Source organism: Brachyhypopomus gauderio, unplaced genomic scaffold (assembly GCF_052324685.1).
Source record: "Brachyhypopomus gauderio isolate BG-103 unplaced genomic scaffold, BGAUD_0.2 sc89, whole genome shotgun sequence".
Taxonomy (NCBI): Eukaryota; Metazoa; Chordata; class Actinopteri; order Gymnotiformes; family Hypopomidae; genus Brachyhypopomus; species Brachyhypopomus gauderio.
The window spans coordinates 69,173-87,105 of record NW_027506910.1 but is presented as its reverse complement, the minus strand read 5'-3'; the positions used below and the strand labels follow the sequence as shown (position 1 = coordinate 87,105).

The following is a 17,933-nucleotide window of genomic DNA, read 5'->3' as shown; positions in this document are numbered from 1 at the left end:
AGGGTTCACATTCTTCACTGTGGGTTAACCGTGTTTACATTCTCCACTGTGGGTTAACGTGTTTACAGGGTTCACATTCTCCACTGTGGGTTAACCGTGTTTACAGGGTTCACATTCTCCACTGTGGGTTAACCATGTTTACAGGGTTTACATTCTCCACTGTGGGTTAACCATGTTTACATTCTCCACTGTGGGTTAACCATGTTTACAGGGTTTACATTCTCCACTGTGGGTTATCCGTGTTTACAGGGTGTACATTCTCCACTGTGGGTTATCCGTGTTTACAGGGTGTACATTCTCCACTGTGGGTTATCCGTGTTTACAGGGTGTACATTCTCCACTGTGGGTTATCCATGTTTACAGGGTGTACATTCTCCACTGTGGGTTATCCGTGTTTACAGGGTTTACATTCTCGACTGTGGGTTATCCATGTTTACATTCTCCACTGTGGGGTAAGCATGTTTACAGGGTTTACATTCTCCACTGTGGGTTTATCATGTTTGCAGGGTTTACATTCTCCACTGTGGGTTAACCGTGTTTACAGGATTTACATTCTCCACTGTGGGTTAACTGTGTTTACAGGGTTCACATTCTCCACTGTGGGTTAACCATGTTTACAGGGTTTACATTCTCCACTGTGGGTTAACCATGTTTACATTCTCCACTGTGGGTTAACCATGTTTACAGGGTTTACATTCTCCACTGTGGGTTAACCGTGTTTACAGGGTGTACATTCTCCACTGTGGGTTAACCGTGTTTACATTCTCCACTGTGGGTTAACCGTGTTCACATTCTCCACTGTGGGTTAACTGTGTTTACAGGGTTCACATTCTTTGCATCACTGCTGCTCTGAAACATATTGTCCGTGACAGAAAGGACAGCAGCAGGTCTGAAAGATTACTCACTCAATCAGAGCACTACCACAAACACTGAAGGGAAAGGCAGGCCCACACATCCACACCCAAACACACGCACGCACAAAAACATGCACACACATGCACACAAACACACGATCATCCAGTGCAGTAGGGAAAACATTTGTATTTGAGCAATTCCGTAAAACATTTTGCCAATGAAGGTAAGATTTGGTTCCATTAAAACTCCAAAACCCTTTTCTGTGTGCCAAAGGCAAAAAAAGCCAAAACTCTCCAAATACTCCACTGGTCAGGCCAAGCAAGGAATAACCTGGCATGGTCCAAAGACTCTTCGTCCCACATCCTGAATCCAACTATGATCTCCTGAGGAGTTCTGGATTTGGGGTTGCTCTTCAAGAACACACAGCTCTTCAAGAACAGCCATGATTGGAGTCCCACGTCGTGTGTGTGTGTGTGTGTGTGTGTCAGCTTTAGGTACTGCCAACCTAGGGTCCCAGGCCCTGCAGGTGTGTAAAAGGTGGTGTGGGGAGTGGGGAAGGGTGGAGGTGAGGGGAGGGGTGGAGGTGAGGGGAGTGGTGGAGGTGAGGGGAGTGGTGGAGGTGAGGGGAGTGGTGGAGGTGAGGGCAGTGGTGGAGGTAAGAGGAGTGGGGACGGGTGGAGGTGAGGGGAGTGGTGACGGGTGGAGGTGAGGGGAGTGGTGGAGGTGAGGGGAGTGGGGACGGGTGGAGGTGAGGGGAGTGGTGGAGGTGAGGGCAGTGGTGGAGGTAAGAGGAGTGGGGACGGGTGGAGGTGAGGGGAGTGGTGGAGGTGAGGGGAGTGGGGACGGGTGGAGGTGAGGGGAGTGGTGGAGGTGAGGGGAGTGGGGACGGGTGGAGGTGAGGGGAGTGGTGGAGGTGAGGGGCAGTGGTGGAGGTAAGAGGAGTGGGGACGGGTGGAGGTGAGGGGAGTGGTGGAGGTGAGGGCAGTGGTGAAGGGTGGAGGTGAGGGGAGTGGTGGAGGTGAGGGGAGTGGTGGAGGTGAGGGGAGTGGGGACGGGTGGAGGTGAGGGGAGTGGTGGAGGTGAGGGGAGTGGTGGAGGTGAGGGGAGTGGGGACGGGTGGAGGTGAGGGGAGTGGTGGAGGTGAGGGGAGTGGGGACGGGTGGAGGTGAGGGGAGTGGTGGAGGTGAGGGGAGTGGGGACGGGTGGAGGTGAGGGGAGTGGTGACGGGTGGAGGTGAGGGGAGTGGTGGAGGTGAGGGGAGTGGGGGACGGGTGGAGGTGAGGGGAGTGGGGACGGGTGGAGGTGAGGGGAGTGGTGGAGGTGAGGGGAGTGGGGACGGGTGGAGGTGAGGGGAGTGGTGGAGGTGAGGGGAGTGGTGGAGGTGAGGGCAGTGGTGGAGGTAAGAGGAGTGGGGACGGGTGGAGGTGAGGGGAGTGGTGGAGGTGAGGGGAGTGGTGGAGGTGAGGGGAGTGGTGGAGGTAAGAGGAGTGGGGACGGGTGGAGGTGAGGGGAGTGGTGGAGGTGAGGGCAGTGGTGAAGGGTGGAGGTGAGGGGAGTGGTGGAGGTGAGGGGAGTGGTGGAGGTGAGGGGAGTGGGGACGGGTGGAGGTGAGGGGAGTGGTGGAGGTGAGGGGAGTGGTGGAGGTGAGGGGAGTGGGGACGGGTGGAGGTGAGGGGAGTGGTGGAGGTGAGGGGAGTGGTGGAGGTGAGGGGAGTGGTGGAGGTGAGGGGAGTGGGGACGGGTGGAGGTGAGGGGAGTGGTGGAGGTGAGGGGAGTGGGGACGGGTGGAGGTGAGGGGAGTGGTGGAGGTGAGGGGAGTGGTGGAGGTGAGGGGAGTGGTGGAGGTGAGGGGAGTGGGGACGGGTGGAGGTGAGGGGAGTGGTGGAGGTGAGGGGAGTGGTGGAGGTGAGGGGAGTGGGGACGGGTGGAGGTGAGGGGAGTGGTGGAGGTGAGGGGAGTGGGGACGGGTGGAGGTGAGGGGAGTGGTGGAGGTGAGGGGAGTGGTAGAGGTGAGGGGAGTGGGAACGGGTGGAGGTGAGGGGAGTGGGGACAGGTGGAGGTGAGGGGACGGGTGGAGGTGTGGGGAGTGGTGGAGGTGAGGGCAGTGGTGAAGGGTGGAGGTGTCTGGTTGGCTGCGCTCCACTCCCGCCTTCGTGAGACTGTTTCTGCGCTAATGGGGTTCAGGTAACTCTGACTCCTGCTGAGCTAATGGGGTTCAGGTAACTCTGACTCCTGCTGAGCTGTGTGAAGAACATGGTGCTTCAGACTCAGCTGTCAGAAACCTGCTTACCTGAAGGGTTTAATATGACGCCTGAGATTATATAACTTGTGTCTTTCTAAAATGGATTATTGGTACCAAGTTGTTTTTTGCTTGTCAGTTTTTTCTTTTTGTTTTTTTAATCATTTTGCTGTACACTTACACACACACACACTCACACACATTGTTGAATAATACCTGTGGCCAAGTGTGTTGGGCAGGCAGTGACTAGCTGGCGTTGCCTGTAGAAGAGAATGAATCTCCTCTTGTAGCACCTGTCCTATTACCTTAAGTAATATATTAATGTATTTGATATTTATATGAGACAAGCTAATTATCAACAAGTTATAAATGCCAAGTGCATTTGTTTTACTTGTGTTTGGGCATCTGGTCAGAAAACGTAAGAACAGATGATCCTCCTTCATTAGACACAACACAGGGTTGTGCTGCTCACACACGTACTGATCGTCCATTCATGAGCAATTCAAGTCCTGATTGTTCTGATGTCTTTCCCTCTCCTCCACACACACACACACACACACACACACACACACACACACACACACGCGAACACCTCCTCCACACCTCCCTCCACACAGAACCTCAGCCTCCTCCACAAACACAAGGACAATCATTATATGATCTCAGTTCTCCATCTTCTACGTGCACTTAAAGTAATTACTACAGTTCTTGGAAAAGACAATTAAAACACACACACACACACACACACACGCACGCAGACACACGCATGCACGCACGCAGACACACGCACGCAGACACACACACGCAGACACACACACACAATCCTGTTTCCTCATCATCGGCTGAAGTGGTGATAAAAGGAGTCGTTATTAAGTGCCGAGATAAATGAAGCAGATGAATCCCCGTGAGTGTGTGCAGCAGCACTCTATTAGGAGAGGAGAACTTCCACCACATTCATCTGCACTAAAGACACTTCGCAAACCCCAGCACAGTCCACCAGAAACAGATCAGCACAAATCAGCTCAGCACAGCAAAATACAACACAAGTTTTATAGGAGGTTTCAGACACCTGACATTCATTTTTCAGACATTTGTACGTACAGACATCTATTGTGGGCATTCTTGGCAGTTTTCTGTAGCTTTTATATTCATATCGATATCGGAATTCTAACGTATTGCCCAAAATTAATAAATATATCGTGATATAAATTTTTTTTGCAAATTGTCCAGCCCTAGACACAACCCAGCACACCCTGCCGTTTGCTATGTGGGCATGCTGACTGATGGAGCAAGATCAGGGTGGAGGTGGTGTGGCACTGATGCTCCAGACACTACTGTTCCAGGACTCAAACTAACCCGCACCACAAACTCCACACGGACTATTAGAAGTTCCCTCCACCACCATCCATACCGGTCAGCCCCATAGTCTCAGCTCCACCTTTAAACCTAAACCCACACCCATGTCTTCTGCCACTCCAAAGAAGAGGTCCAGCTCAGAGCTCAGAGGGTATCCCAAAAGCTCCTGAAGCCCGTCTCACTCCCGGAGTCCGTCTCACTCCAGCAGCCCGTCTCACTCCCGGAGCCTGCATTGTTTCTCGGCAGCATAGTCACACAGTGTGAAGGTGTGGGGGACACTACGTGTAAGGCATCCATCCACCACATGGTATTTCCCATCTCCACCCACTTCAAACCCCACACACACGTAAACATGCCATATTTGTCTATTGTGATTTTCACCCCAATCGAAATTTGTCCTCCACATTTACCATCTGTGCAGTTAAAACACACACACACACACACAAGTGATTACTAGAGGGCTGTGGTGCACACGTGCCCAGAGCAGTGTGCAGTCCCAGCTCGGAGAGCAGTTGGGGGTTTAAGTGCCTTGTTCAAGGGAACTTCAGTCATGGCCTCAGGCCTGGGAATTGAACCCAAGACCAGTTACCTAACCACCAGATCATGACTGCCCCCCCACGACTGACACACCACAATCACCCCCACAAACACCCCACACACACTAATCTGAATGCAAAAAAACTCTGAGCCGCAACTGTGTTTGGCTGGCTGGAAAATCCTCAACATGAGTGAGAGAGAAAGAGACAGACAGAAAGAGAGAGTACGAGAGTGAGAGTTAAACAAAAAGAGAGAGTACGAGAACGAGACAGAAAGAGAGAGTACGAGAGTGAGAGTTAAACAAAAAGAGAGAGTACGAGAACGAGACAGAAAGAGAGAGTACGAGAGTGAGAGCAAGACAGAGAGAGAGTGAGACAGGGAGAGTGTGACAGAGAGAGAAATTACGAGAGCGAGAGTGAGACAGAGAGCGAGAGTGAGACAGAGAGAGAGTACGAGAGCGAGAGTGAGAGAGAGAGAGTGAGAATGAGAGAGAGAGTACGAGAGTGTGAGTGAGACAGAAAGTGAGAGTACGAGAGCGAGACAGAGAGAGAGACTATGAGTGTGAGACAGAGAGAGTACAAGAGCGAGAGTGAGACAGGGAGAGGGAGTACGAGAGTGAGACAGAAAGTGAGAGTACGAGAGCGAGAGTGAGAGAGAGTACGAGAACACACTCGGTGAGTGGACCATGTGTTCTGCTCTTCCTCTTAACCCAGAGCCACTACTCACTATTCAGGGCCAGATCACCACTTAACCACACGACCACCTAGATCCACCCCACCAACATAGAGGAGCAGGGAGGGGGGGGGGGGGAGGGGTGGGGAGGGAGGAGAGGGGGGAGGAGGAACGCTTACCTCACTTCCTCCCTGTTCTGACTCTTGTATGGAAAATTCTGTAACAGGTGAACAAATGAATATGTACACACACACACACACACACACACACACACACACACACACACACACACACACACACACACACACACACACACACAGAGCAGGTTCACAGCAGGTGAGAATTTCAGGGTGGAGTCGGCTATATTCTCACTTTTCTGTGCAGGTGAAAGGAAAGCCCACAGAGCAACACGTCTCGTTTTCCCCCTAACCCCCCCCTCCACCCCCCCCCTCATCTACCCCCCTAACCCCCCCTCCACCCCCCCTCCCCTCATCCACCCCCCCTAACCCCCCCTCCCCTCATCTACCCCCTAACCCCCCCCTCATCCACCCCCCTAACCCCCCCTCCCCTCATCTACCCCCTAACCCCCCCTCATCCACCCCCCTACCCCCCCTCCCCTCATCTACCCCCTAACCCCCCCCTCATCCACCCCCCTAACCCCCCCTCCCCTCATCCACCCCCCTAACCCCCTCTCATCCACCCCCCTAACCCCCCTCCCCTCATCCACCCCCCAACCCCCCCTCCCCTCATCCACCCCCCAACCCCCCCCTCCCCTCAACCACCCCCCCAACCCCCCCTCCCCTCATCCACCCCCCTAACCCCCCCTCATCCACCCCCCTAACCCCCCCTCCCCTCATCTACCCTCATCCTTTACAACTCTCTCCCTCTCCCAGCTCCTCATCTCTGTCTCTCTCTCTCTGTCTCTCTCCATGTCTTGCTGCAGACCGTGAGAAACACTTCTGTCTCTGTGCTGAGCCCCACTCAAAACAAACCCGTCTCACTATCCGTCTACCAAAATACTCCAACCAGACAAATGGCTAAATACATTTCACAGAGACTTAAATGGAACATGAAGTCAGTTAAGGTAAAGGTTGTTGTAGACTGCCTAACGAGCTCGGGCGTTCACTCTGAAGGTGCGGACACGCTGAAGTGAGTGTAGATTCAGCGTGCAGTGATCACAGAGTCAAGGACCACATGCTTTGGGAGTGGGGATCACACACACACACACACACACACACACACACACACACACACACACACACACACACACACATCCGTGCACCTTTAATGGACCAGCGGTGTGTTTCCTTAAACCCTGCCATCCAGAAGTGTGTATGAAGAACCGTTCCTGAGCGAAGCTTCAACCTCGAGCCACATGACAGCCCAATCCTAACGGGACTCCTCCCCCTCCGGGACGAGACTCCTCCCTCCCCAGGGATTTATGCGGCACGATTGGCTGCCCGGCAGACGAGCACCTCCCCCCTCTCCTCCAAAACGCGCTTCCAAGGAAAGTGGCTTCCCTGTGGAGAGGCACTTTGGTACAGATGGTTGTGACCTGCGTATTCCAGACACGGAGATAAGAGACTCAAACAGCTTCCTTATGGCATGATTCATCACCGCGTATGAAAGGCACCGCCTGCGTGACACTGCCACAACGTGCATGACTACAGGATGATGACTATAAACGTGGGAGCGAAAATCACTCGCCCGGCTCTGTAAATATCATGATCAGTTGTGTGTGTGTGTGTGTGTGTGTGTGTGTGTGTGTGTGTGTGTGTGTGTGTGTGTGTGTGTGTGTATATATGTGTGACTGTCATGATCATTTAAGTGTTTGTATGCGAATCTCTTTCACACAAGACAGGGAGAGTGAGTCTACCGTAACACATAAGTATGCATGTGAGAGAAAGAATGTGTGTGTGTGTGTGTGTGTGACAGCGAACGAACCCTCAGTGGCACCAACTAGTCCCAGATCCTCCACCAAACTCCTTTAATGTGTATCCCAGTGGACCTGCTGCAACAGGATCACCGCTGGGGGGTTTCAAACCTGTACAGTTCAATATCCCGACATTAGCCAGACTAACCACGAGGTGAAGTTGTGAATCATCACCAATACACACACACACACACACACACACACACCTCCCTTTCAGACTCATCCATGCTGCGTTGCCAACTAGCTGAAAGATCCATATTGACCTCAATTCATAACACTGTGGGGGGCTCAGCGGCAGGGTGGTGGGGGGTGGTGTAGGTGGGCAGGAGGCCTTGGAGCACCAGGGACCTGGCTGCGTCTCCGCTGTACCCCTAAACCGGGACTACAACCCCCCTGAGGTTTCCCTTAATCCTGGTGAGAACCAGCACCGCAGGACTGCTGTACAGAACAATCTAAAGACCTCAACATGGAGGATGGCGTGGCCAGAAGCACACAGTATATTTACTTGTAGCACCGGGCTAATCTAATGCCCAACACCACAGATAAGAAATGTAGAATAAGTCCACTACAATTTTCACACACACACACATCATGCCTATTCATGACCATGCTGCACTTAAATACCTCAAACAAAGCACTTCAGAGAGAGAGAGAGAGAGAGAGAGAGACTTAAGTTTAGCTGAATCTCCTGTGTACTCAGTGCTGGTACTGTAGACGCGTGTACATAAAGCCCAACCTGGGCCCAGCATGGCTGTGAGACGCTGGCCCACTGTGGGAAGCCCCTGGCTGGGAAACCCATCAGATTAGGGTCTGTTCACACAGTGAGAAGACCCAGTGCAAAAGGACGGCTCCAATGATAAAAGAAGTGCACCTCCATCCCACACACGTGCACACACACGTGCACACACATGCACACACGAACATACACACACGCACACACACATGCACACACGCCCTATTTGGGGACACAAATATTGTTAGATGATGAACTTTGACCACGGAGAGAGATACGATGAGCATGTCCCAGGTAATGTGCACATAAAATGAGTTACCGTGCCAAAGCTAGCACTATACGAGGGACAGTACAACACGGTACACCACAGGACACACACGAGGGCCAGTACAATGCGGTACACCACAGGACCCGCACGAGGGCCAGGATAACGCGGTACAACCACAGGACCCGCACGAGGGCCAGTACAACATGGTACACCACAGGACACACACGAGGGACAGTACAACACGATACACCACAGGCCCCACACGAGGGCCAGGATAACGCGGTACAACCACAGGACCCGCACGAGGGACAGTACGACACGGTACACCACAGGACCCGCACGAGGGACAGTACGACACGGTACACCACGGGACCCGCACGAGGGACGGTACACCACGGGACCCGCACGAGGGACGGTACACCACGGGACCCGCACGAGGGACGGTACACCACGGGACCCGCACGAGGGACAGTAATAATAATAATAGTAATAAACTTTATTTATATAGCACCTTTCACAGATATAGTATCACAAAGTGCTTTACATACAAGAAAACAATAAAAATACAAAATGAGTAATAAAAATTAATTAAAAGCCTGTCTGAATAAAAACATTTTAAGATGCTTCTTAAAGAGATCAGTAGAGTCTGAGCAGCGCAAGGATAATGGGAGGGTGTTCCAGAGCCTCGGGGCCAGCACCTGAAATGATCGGTCCCCTCGGGTTTTACCACACCACGAGACACCACAGAATATGTACTCGGGTGCACAGACTGCATTAGCTTCAGGTTCAGAGTGGAATGGACAAACCTCCTGCTGTCATGGCGACGCCTCTCCCATCACAACCTCACTTCATTTGCACCTCCCAGTACATCCACCAGTACGGTGCAGATGTTTCCCACTCAGAACTGACCCAAAGATCCCAACACGTTTAATCACAACTGCGATCTCACCCGTCATCGCCTTAACAGAGCAACAAAGATTCTGAGAATCTCTCAAGACAGGAATGCAAGACCTGTACAGGACATTTCAGGTACCTGCTACTGCACGTCAGGGTTGTTGATGGTGGGATGTGTGATGCATGTTTTTCTATTGCATTATGTATACTTGCATTTGGTTGCAATAAAAACACATTTTCTGTTGCTAGCAACAACATGTAAAATAGTGGACTATAACCCTTTAATTATAATGTTGTATAATTAAAATGCTGAGCGTGCATATATATGTGTGTGTGTGTGTGCATGCGGATGTTTGTGTGTGTAATTGCCTTTCTGCTGGTTCAATCGCGTGGCCCATTTTGTAGCGTTCACACAACACACACACACACACACACACACACACACACACACACACACACGCTGTGGCTGCTAACTCTGGGGCTTGACTGGAAAACCATCAGTGGATCAGCTTTCAAGTCAGGAACAGGTCAAGGCAGGTCTCCCTCTTTCTTTCTTGTCTTTTCTCCCTCACTCCCTCGTTCTTTTATGGTTCCCAGCTGGCTAATTTGCTCAGCGTAGCACGGATCGAGGCTACTGCTACAGCTTGAGGCCTGTTCACTGTTGTCCAACACTTCAACATTTCACTGGCCCAGGACCCCAGTACACAGCACCCCAGAACCCAGTACACAGCACCCCAGAACACAGTACACAGCACCCCAGAACCCAGTACACAGCACCCCAGAACACAGTACACAGCACCCCAGAACCCAGTACACAGCACCCCAGAACCCAGTACACAGCACCCCAGAACCCAGTACACAGCACCCCAGAACACAGTACACAGCACCCCAGAACCCAGAACAACACCCCAGAACCCAGTACACAGCACCCCAGGACCCCAGCTAACATGACCCATGACCCCCACAACTCCACAGAGCATGTCCAGAATCCCAAGCACAAACATCAGACCAAAGACCAAACAAAAACTCTCAAGTTCAAGTAGTGGCTTGTTACCTCCGAACTTCCTCCACAGCTAACCTGTCCCACAGACGACCCTCTACATCAACATGAACCTGAACATGTGGTCACAGACGTACACGAAACAGAACATCTACATGTATCACATTTAGTGACAAAAAGAAAGAAAAACACACACAGACACACACACAGACAATTTAGCCAGTACAGGTTTCCCCCCTCCCGTGTTTAGTGTCAGACAGACAGCTCCTAGTCGCGGTGTCCTCCAGCAACACCGTCTCACCACACTGGTCAAGCGCAGTCCCACCAGCCGTCACACCGGCGCGCGCCCGATTCGGACGGATACAGCACCGCAGGACACGCGGATCTGGACCACTGTAACTTCTAAAAGTCATATTTGTTTGGTCTAAATGACTTTGAATGCAGATATGCGTACAGGGCCTGGTTTTACCTAAGCCCTGTTTTTCTGAGATACTTGGTAAATAGTTCATGGACTACCACGTTTCCTCCAGTCAGTCACCCAACAGGACACGGTGTTGCGAAAAACAAGACGGGCTGCTGCCAGTTTTAACACGGTGTTACAAAAATAGCGTTGTTACATGGATCTCTTAATAACGTTTTTAAAAAAACACGTACATTTCATAATAACCGTGATGGCGCCGGTTATGTCCAGATGTCCACTGATGTCCAACAACAGTGGCAACTCGAGGCCTCCGAGCGATGAAGACACGGCAGCAACAAAATGTCCTGGCGAAGTTGGGCACTAAAATGTGAACTCAACACATCCGACCCACTTCCGTGGCTTCTGGGCCTCGTGTGTGAAGTTCGGGCTGCTCCGGCGCGACGTTTTCACCGGATTTTACCAGAACATTTCACCAGAGACTTTAACCGAGGCGTCGAACACTTCGACACAACTGGTCCACTTTCACACGGAGATAAAGGACTTTAGGTCGCAGTTGCGCCACTCTCACCACGTCTGGGTCATTGTTCTGGAGAAGGAGTTTTCCTGTTTAGAAACTCACGTATTCCCGACCAAAAAACACCACCCCGTCCATATCCTTTACACCTAGAACACGAACCGGGTCGGTACTGGGCTACAGCCCTTCATTAGCGACACGGGTCCTAAAATAAGTCTCACTGTAAAATGTGTCTAACTGTAAACTTTCACTACATTGACACATATTGCTGACGTACAACATCTACACCAATGCTGGATGTGGCGTGTGTGTATCGACTACAACAATTCTGGCCTGTCGTCTGGACCCGAAGGGAGTCCGACACGGTTCGGTAAAGCGTCGTTGTGTACGGCAGGGGTGTAAAGTGGCCCGTCCCGGACCACCGCGGACCGAGTGTTGGGTCGGGCCAGCGGTCCGGGCAGGAGGAGGAGAAGGACGCCGAACTCGCTGCAGTTTGGAGTTGTGGGGGAAATAAAGGAGACAGAAGCTGCCGCCGGTTTATCGTTTCCTCCAGAAAAGTTCAACAGAACCATTACGCTGCACTCACCTCAACACACGCCAGAACGACGATAAATCCCGGGAGACCCAAGGAACGGGTTCGTGAGGGGGAAGTTCTCCCCGGTGAGGTATCTCCAGTCCGGACGAACGGCTCCGTCGCTCCGATTCAGCCCCGTTTGTTCCTCTCGATCTCCCTGCGCCGCAGGATCAAACTATCGCATTCCTCCGAGGTCCAAACAATGAAGAAGGTGGGTTTTCCTCAGAAAGACCCACCCCTAACGCCCGAACCCCGTCTCTGACCGCAAAAAGCACGCCCTTCCCGGCTAAAACGGGCCCGCCTTCGCCACCGAGGGAGGGCAGACCGAACACGGACGGTGGTGTAACGGCGTCATTCACAAGTGAAGACTCATTTATTTACAGGTCGACCTGCGCTGTCGGTCTGTGCACAGTGTCCTCGCTGCCAATCCGCACATGCAGCCTTTAGTACTTTACATATAATCCCGAGAGACCTGTTAGACATGTTTTATCTCAAATATTCCGTGAGCTTTTGAACTATTAAAATAAGACGACACATAATAAGATCTTTCAAAGTAGCCTATATTTTACCAAAAATACAAAAATAGGACGTGTCTAAAAAGAACATTATCCTCTGCAAGAGTTAAAACGTTAAAGGTTTGAGAAACGTCTTAAGTTTCTTAAGTGATGCGACTTAAGTGGTACATACTATATTATCACAGCCATATTAACGCGAAACCGAGCTTATCCCAGTACAGAAATGTCCCGGTGCTGATCGTCATGACTGCAGCGGCGCCACTGACACGAGGTCTACATTCGGTAGGTCTGCGTGCGCCTATCAATATGCGCAGCACGTCCCTGTTCGTCATAAATGCACGCTGATCGCGAGCCCAAACTGTGTGTAGCTGTGTTACAGGTAAAGTCGCGTGCCCTGGCCCTGCCGCACGCGCACTCTTCTATTGCCCGGACTGTGTTTCTAAACTGCGTTCTGAGTTGAACTGTGTCGACTGTGGTTGCACGCAGTGCGCTACTGCGGTGCAGTTACGCTGCAGCGCCTCTAGGGGTGCTGTTGCCGCGCTGCGTCGCCCTGTTGGCATTGACTTTGGATATGGCCTGCATATAATCATGATCAGCCTCTTAATTTTAAAGCAAGACCTTTCGGGACTGCCATCCGCAGTACTTTGAAGTTAAGATGAAGCTCTCCAATCTCATGGACTGTGTGTTTAGCACATGGAGTTAAACCCAGACCTCATCTTCTCTAGTGTTTCACTGAGCTAACAGAGCTAGCTTCAGTGCTAACGCTGCAGAACAAATGTGATTCGTCCTGGGTTTTGAAGTTTTGGTGTTTCTGAACCGTTACCTGATAACACAGTTTCTAGCTTAGCCTACTGATTACAGTTAAAGCAGTGCTCAACACTGGTACAATGACACTGGTTGCATGTTTTCACTGTGCTCTTGTATTTGCATGTGAAAGGAAAGTGTGGCTTTAGATAGTTGGGCATTTTTTCCAGGTTGGCCTATTTTTAGAATGAAGTCCCTCAATAACAAGAACAAATTCAGCAAGGCAGTACATCACTGCAGGCCCAAACAGGTCCAGTAGCAGGGGGAGATTACATAACCCTTTTTGTTGTGGTCCTGTGGTAGCCTGGGCCTGTTCCCTTACACATAAACGCCCGCAAATGGTCCCGGTGTCATGAACGAGCCTGTCTGCTCACCAGCACACCCATACTCCTACACACACCTGAACAAAGTGCTCCAGTGTTGACATTTTTGAGACCTGATGCTATCTGTTGTCAGACAGTCTTGTTTTTCGAAAAAGAACATTCTCAGGATTAGGCCTACTGATCCTTGACTTGCTGCCTTTTTTAAGGCTTTTGAGTTGTAAAGGGCTTTGAGTTGTATTTCATCCACAGACGGCAGTTTAATTAGCCAGACTCCTGATTTATAAATCAGTTGAAGGGCTTTCTCGTACTGTGGAAAAAATGTAAGGACGGGATGTATGGCGGCATGTTCGTATCGATGGTCTCATGGCGCTCAAGCGAAGATCAGAGTGCGGTGGGGGAGGGGCAGTGGGTGGGGTTTTGTGATCCTGGTTTCCTGCTCAGAATTCAACCACCATAAACCTGATTATTCCTGAGACATGTGTGGAATGTTAACTGTGGGCCGCAGCGGATGAGGAATGAGCATTCTGATGTGAAATAATTAAAGACAGAAGAACTGGAGGCTCTCACACACATGTACGTGCTGCACACACACACACACACACACACACACACACACACACACACACACACACACGAGAGCAGGGGCATGCTAGGTCATGCTCAGGTACTAGTAGTCACAACAGGACACACAGTTTCAGTATTACTAACAGATGAACAAGGAGCTCCCTCCCGTTTTCCCTTTCTTTTTCTTTCACAAAAGTTCGTTGTGTGCAGATGTGGCAGATCTACGTTAACGTGTAGAACGTCGTAGGATGTTCGCTTTGTGTGCACATACTGTCACACTGATAAAAGATGTGGCAAATCTACGTTAACATGTAGAACGTCGTAGGATGTTCGCTTTGTGTGCACATACTGTCACACTGATAAAAGTCGCTCTGATTAAGAGCGTCTGCCAAATGCTGTAAATTTATTTATTGCTTTTCAGCATGAGATCTCACTCAGTAGTTTTAGAACGATTCAGTAGTTTTATTAAGTAGTTTTAGAATCGTTTTAGTCAGATGCCTGGTTTTAGAATTACAATTGGGGCCCCATTAACTCCTATAATCTACATTCTTCCAGGGCACAATTTTGGCATCATCAGTCACATTAAAGCCATCTCAATGTACTCCAGTTGCTGGACAAAGAGCTTTTTGAGGTTTAATGATGGAGTATTCCTTTAATGTAGCCTTAGTGATTCTTTCTTACAGATTTGTGCTTTTCTGCCATCTCGTTGGAGGGAGTGCTCGATTATTACAGAGTGGACTAATGCCTGTCTGACGTCTTATTTCCCATCAGAGCCTCCGGCAAAAGGAAGTGTCTGATCCTCCACAGTCTTCCCTGCACCGGGAGCGTCGGGCAATGAATCAGTAGGTTGGATCGCTCACCCCTGACGGAGCCGTGCTCCGACACAACGATGAACAAACGCGTGCTCACTCTTGGCCGCCGCTAACGGCAGACTGCCTCTTCAGAGCAGGAGGACAGCACCTTCCTTTGATGAGCATGTCCTCTCTGGGTGACTGCACTATCCTGATTGTGATGTAACAATCACAGCCAGCCTTGATTGGCTCAACACTCCCAACACTTGTTTTCCCAGCATCATCCTGTTTATCTTCCTCCAGAAATATGATTATTACATAACACTCCACACTATCAGATACTGATGCCGAGTAAGGATCCAGCTCTGGAAGCCAGAGGTGGGGACTCGAGTCACATGACTTGGACTCGAGTCAGACTCGAGTCATTAATATTAAGACTTTTGACTTGACTTGAAAAAATATTCAGAGACTTAGACTTGACTTGGACTTTTACACCAATAACTTGGGACTTGAATTGGACTTGAACCTGTTTACTTGCAAAGACTTGATTTTTTTTACCCCAAATCTAAATTTTAAAACGCATATTAATATTTATAAAGTGCGCCCCATTAATTTCATTTCCGTCCTTCTGACGCAGACCAGTCCTCTGCTTTTCCACACTCTGTACGTGTGTGTGCATGAGCTGCAGCACAACCAATCAAATGGGGGGTTGGCGAACGTAAATTTTTACCGGGCGGGGTGTAAAATGGACACAAATTAAGTATTATATCGCGATCGATCGATCGCCAGTGGTTGGTGCCAGAGCGAACTAGTAACTCATTGAATCATAGATGTGGATCAGAGGTAAATAAACTAGAATTTTTCCGGCGTGAGAAATCGGATGTGTGGCGTGAGAGCGTGTGAAGACGGTCAAATGCGTGTGTCTCACGCTCAATGCGTGAGAGTTGGCAACCCTGGGTTCTGTATCTGAACTCGGGGAAGATAGCCTCTCTCTGTCACCATCATAATATCCAGTTCTATCTCAGCATGGATTGTGTATTTGAAGACATCTACGTCGAGAAAATAAATATATTGACAATATATTGTCAATACAAAAAAATATATACCTGCAACATTGGTAAAAAAAAAAAAAAAAAGACTCGAAAGGACTTGAAATTCCAAGTTTCAGACTTGGGACTTGACTTGACTATTGCCTGTCTTGACTCGAGACTTGACTTGACTTGAGTGTCTTTGCTTGAGACTTGACTCGGGACTTGAGGTATAAAGACTTGGACTTACTTGAGACTTGCAAAACACTGACTTGGTCCCACCTCTGCTGGAAGCCAATGGAGTGTAATCCCCCATGGGCTTGGTACTAACCTGTACTTTTGTGCAGCTGAAAATATCAATAGATGTAACCATTCAACCAAATACAACAGCATTACTGTAGTAGGCAGCAGAGTTTAAATATATAAAACCCGGAAAATAGTCACAGTTCTTAGTACACACTACTCACTGACAGTCACAGAAAAGTCATAGGCTTGAATGTATTTTTAGGGGACCATTTTTAGAAATCATATTCTGTAGGTATTCACTTGCTGCTTGTGTTTTTATGCTTACATCACTAATTTAAAGATTCATATACTGCATACAACTGTATTCCGCAATTTGTGCAGGAGAATGCTTTACAACAGCATGAATATATATCAATATAGTGAATGAACAGAACTAGAGGTGTCAATTCCAGGTTCCGCGATTAAAAGTCCTCACCTGGATTTTGCTCAGGCTTCCTGGATTGTGTTGATTCCACTAATTTTACCTGGATTGCTAATTAGAAAATCTGGCAAGCTTGAGCAAAATCCTGGTGAGGACTTTTAATCGCGGAACCTGAAATTGACACCACTAAACAGAACATAACACACTACCAGATGCTCACAGATAAGAATTTACCTGTTTATTTATGACAGTTTATTAGCCAAATGGGGGTCAACAGCCAGTATACATATAATAAAATGTGCATGGCACACAAAGGGAGAAGTGACAAAACAGTCCAAGTCCAATTACCAGGAGAAGCAGTCCAGACAAGGGCCCAAAGCAGACAGGTCAAAGGTAAAACTGATAACCAGGCAACAAAACAGCACAATCCCAGTACACACGTAAAAGACGCAGCAATCCCTGATAGTGAGGTGAGTGCAATAAGGGGACGTAGAATGAAGGAGAGAGTTGTGATTGGTGGATTGGGGTGGAGCGGCAGATAGGCTACAGGGATGCTGGGAAATGTAGTTCAAGTGGAACTGCAAGTATTAGAGCTTGCAGAGAATGTGACAGTGAACATTACTGAGTTAATGTTAATTATTTCCTACTGACCTTATTACTCGTAATTTGGGTGCAGTTTTTTTAAGTGTATCTGGGATGACTGCAGGATTGTTGAATCTAAGCAGTCACTCGATTTATATCCTGTACTGACCCCCATTACACATCTCAAACCTAGTTCCACAGAGATAAACCATACTGATAAAACATACTTTGCTTTCAGCTATGAGAAAAAAATGTGTGTATGTTTGTGTGTGTGTGTGTGTGTGTGTGTGTGTGTGTGTGTGTGTGTTAGACAGAGGGAGAGAGAGATAGGTGTGTTCACCAGGCTGTGTTTCAGCTCTTTGAGGAATGTGGCTTCATCTCTATGCTATGCCATAAGCCCGTTGGGTTCCTGCCAACATTCCCCAGAATGCACCTGGGTGAAGTCCCCTCATCTACAACTTCTCAGTCTTCTTGGGACTGAGAAATGCTTCATTACTTCATGCTTTTAATCATTTATATAAAAAAAATAGAGGGGAAAAATCAGCACATTATTCATTAAATACAGGACCACATGAATTGATTAGAAAACTTTCCAAAAAACGTAACAGGATACAGTATTTGTGGAAGCCCAATTCACAGTATCAAAAAGTAAAGTGTCTGCAG

At 49.4% G+C, this 17,933-nt stretch overlaps 1 protein-coding gene across 1 annotated transcript in view; it reads left to right on the top strand.

Annotated features, from left to right (window-relative positions):
• The window catches only part of kdm1a (lysine (K)-specific demethylase 1a), a 58,735-nt gene extending 50,474 nt beyond the window's left edge, over positions 1–8,261 (top strand). The window contains exon 23 of the mRNA XM_076992047.1: positions 8,244–8,261. The gene's annotated coding sequence lies outside the window, so the exon portion shown is untranslated. The remainder of the gene's footprint in view (positions 1–8,243) is intronic.
• The last annotated feature ends 9,672 nt before the right edge of the window (positions 8,262–17,933 follow it).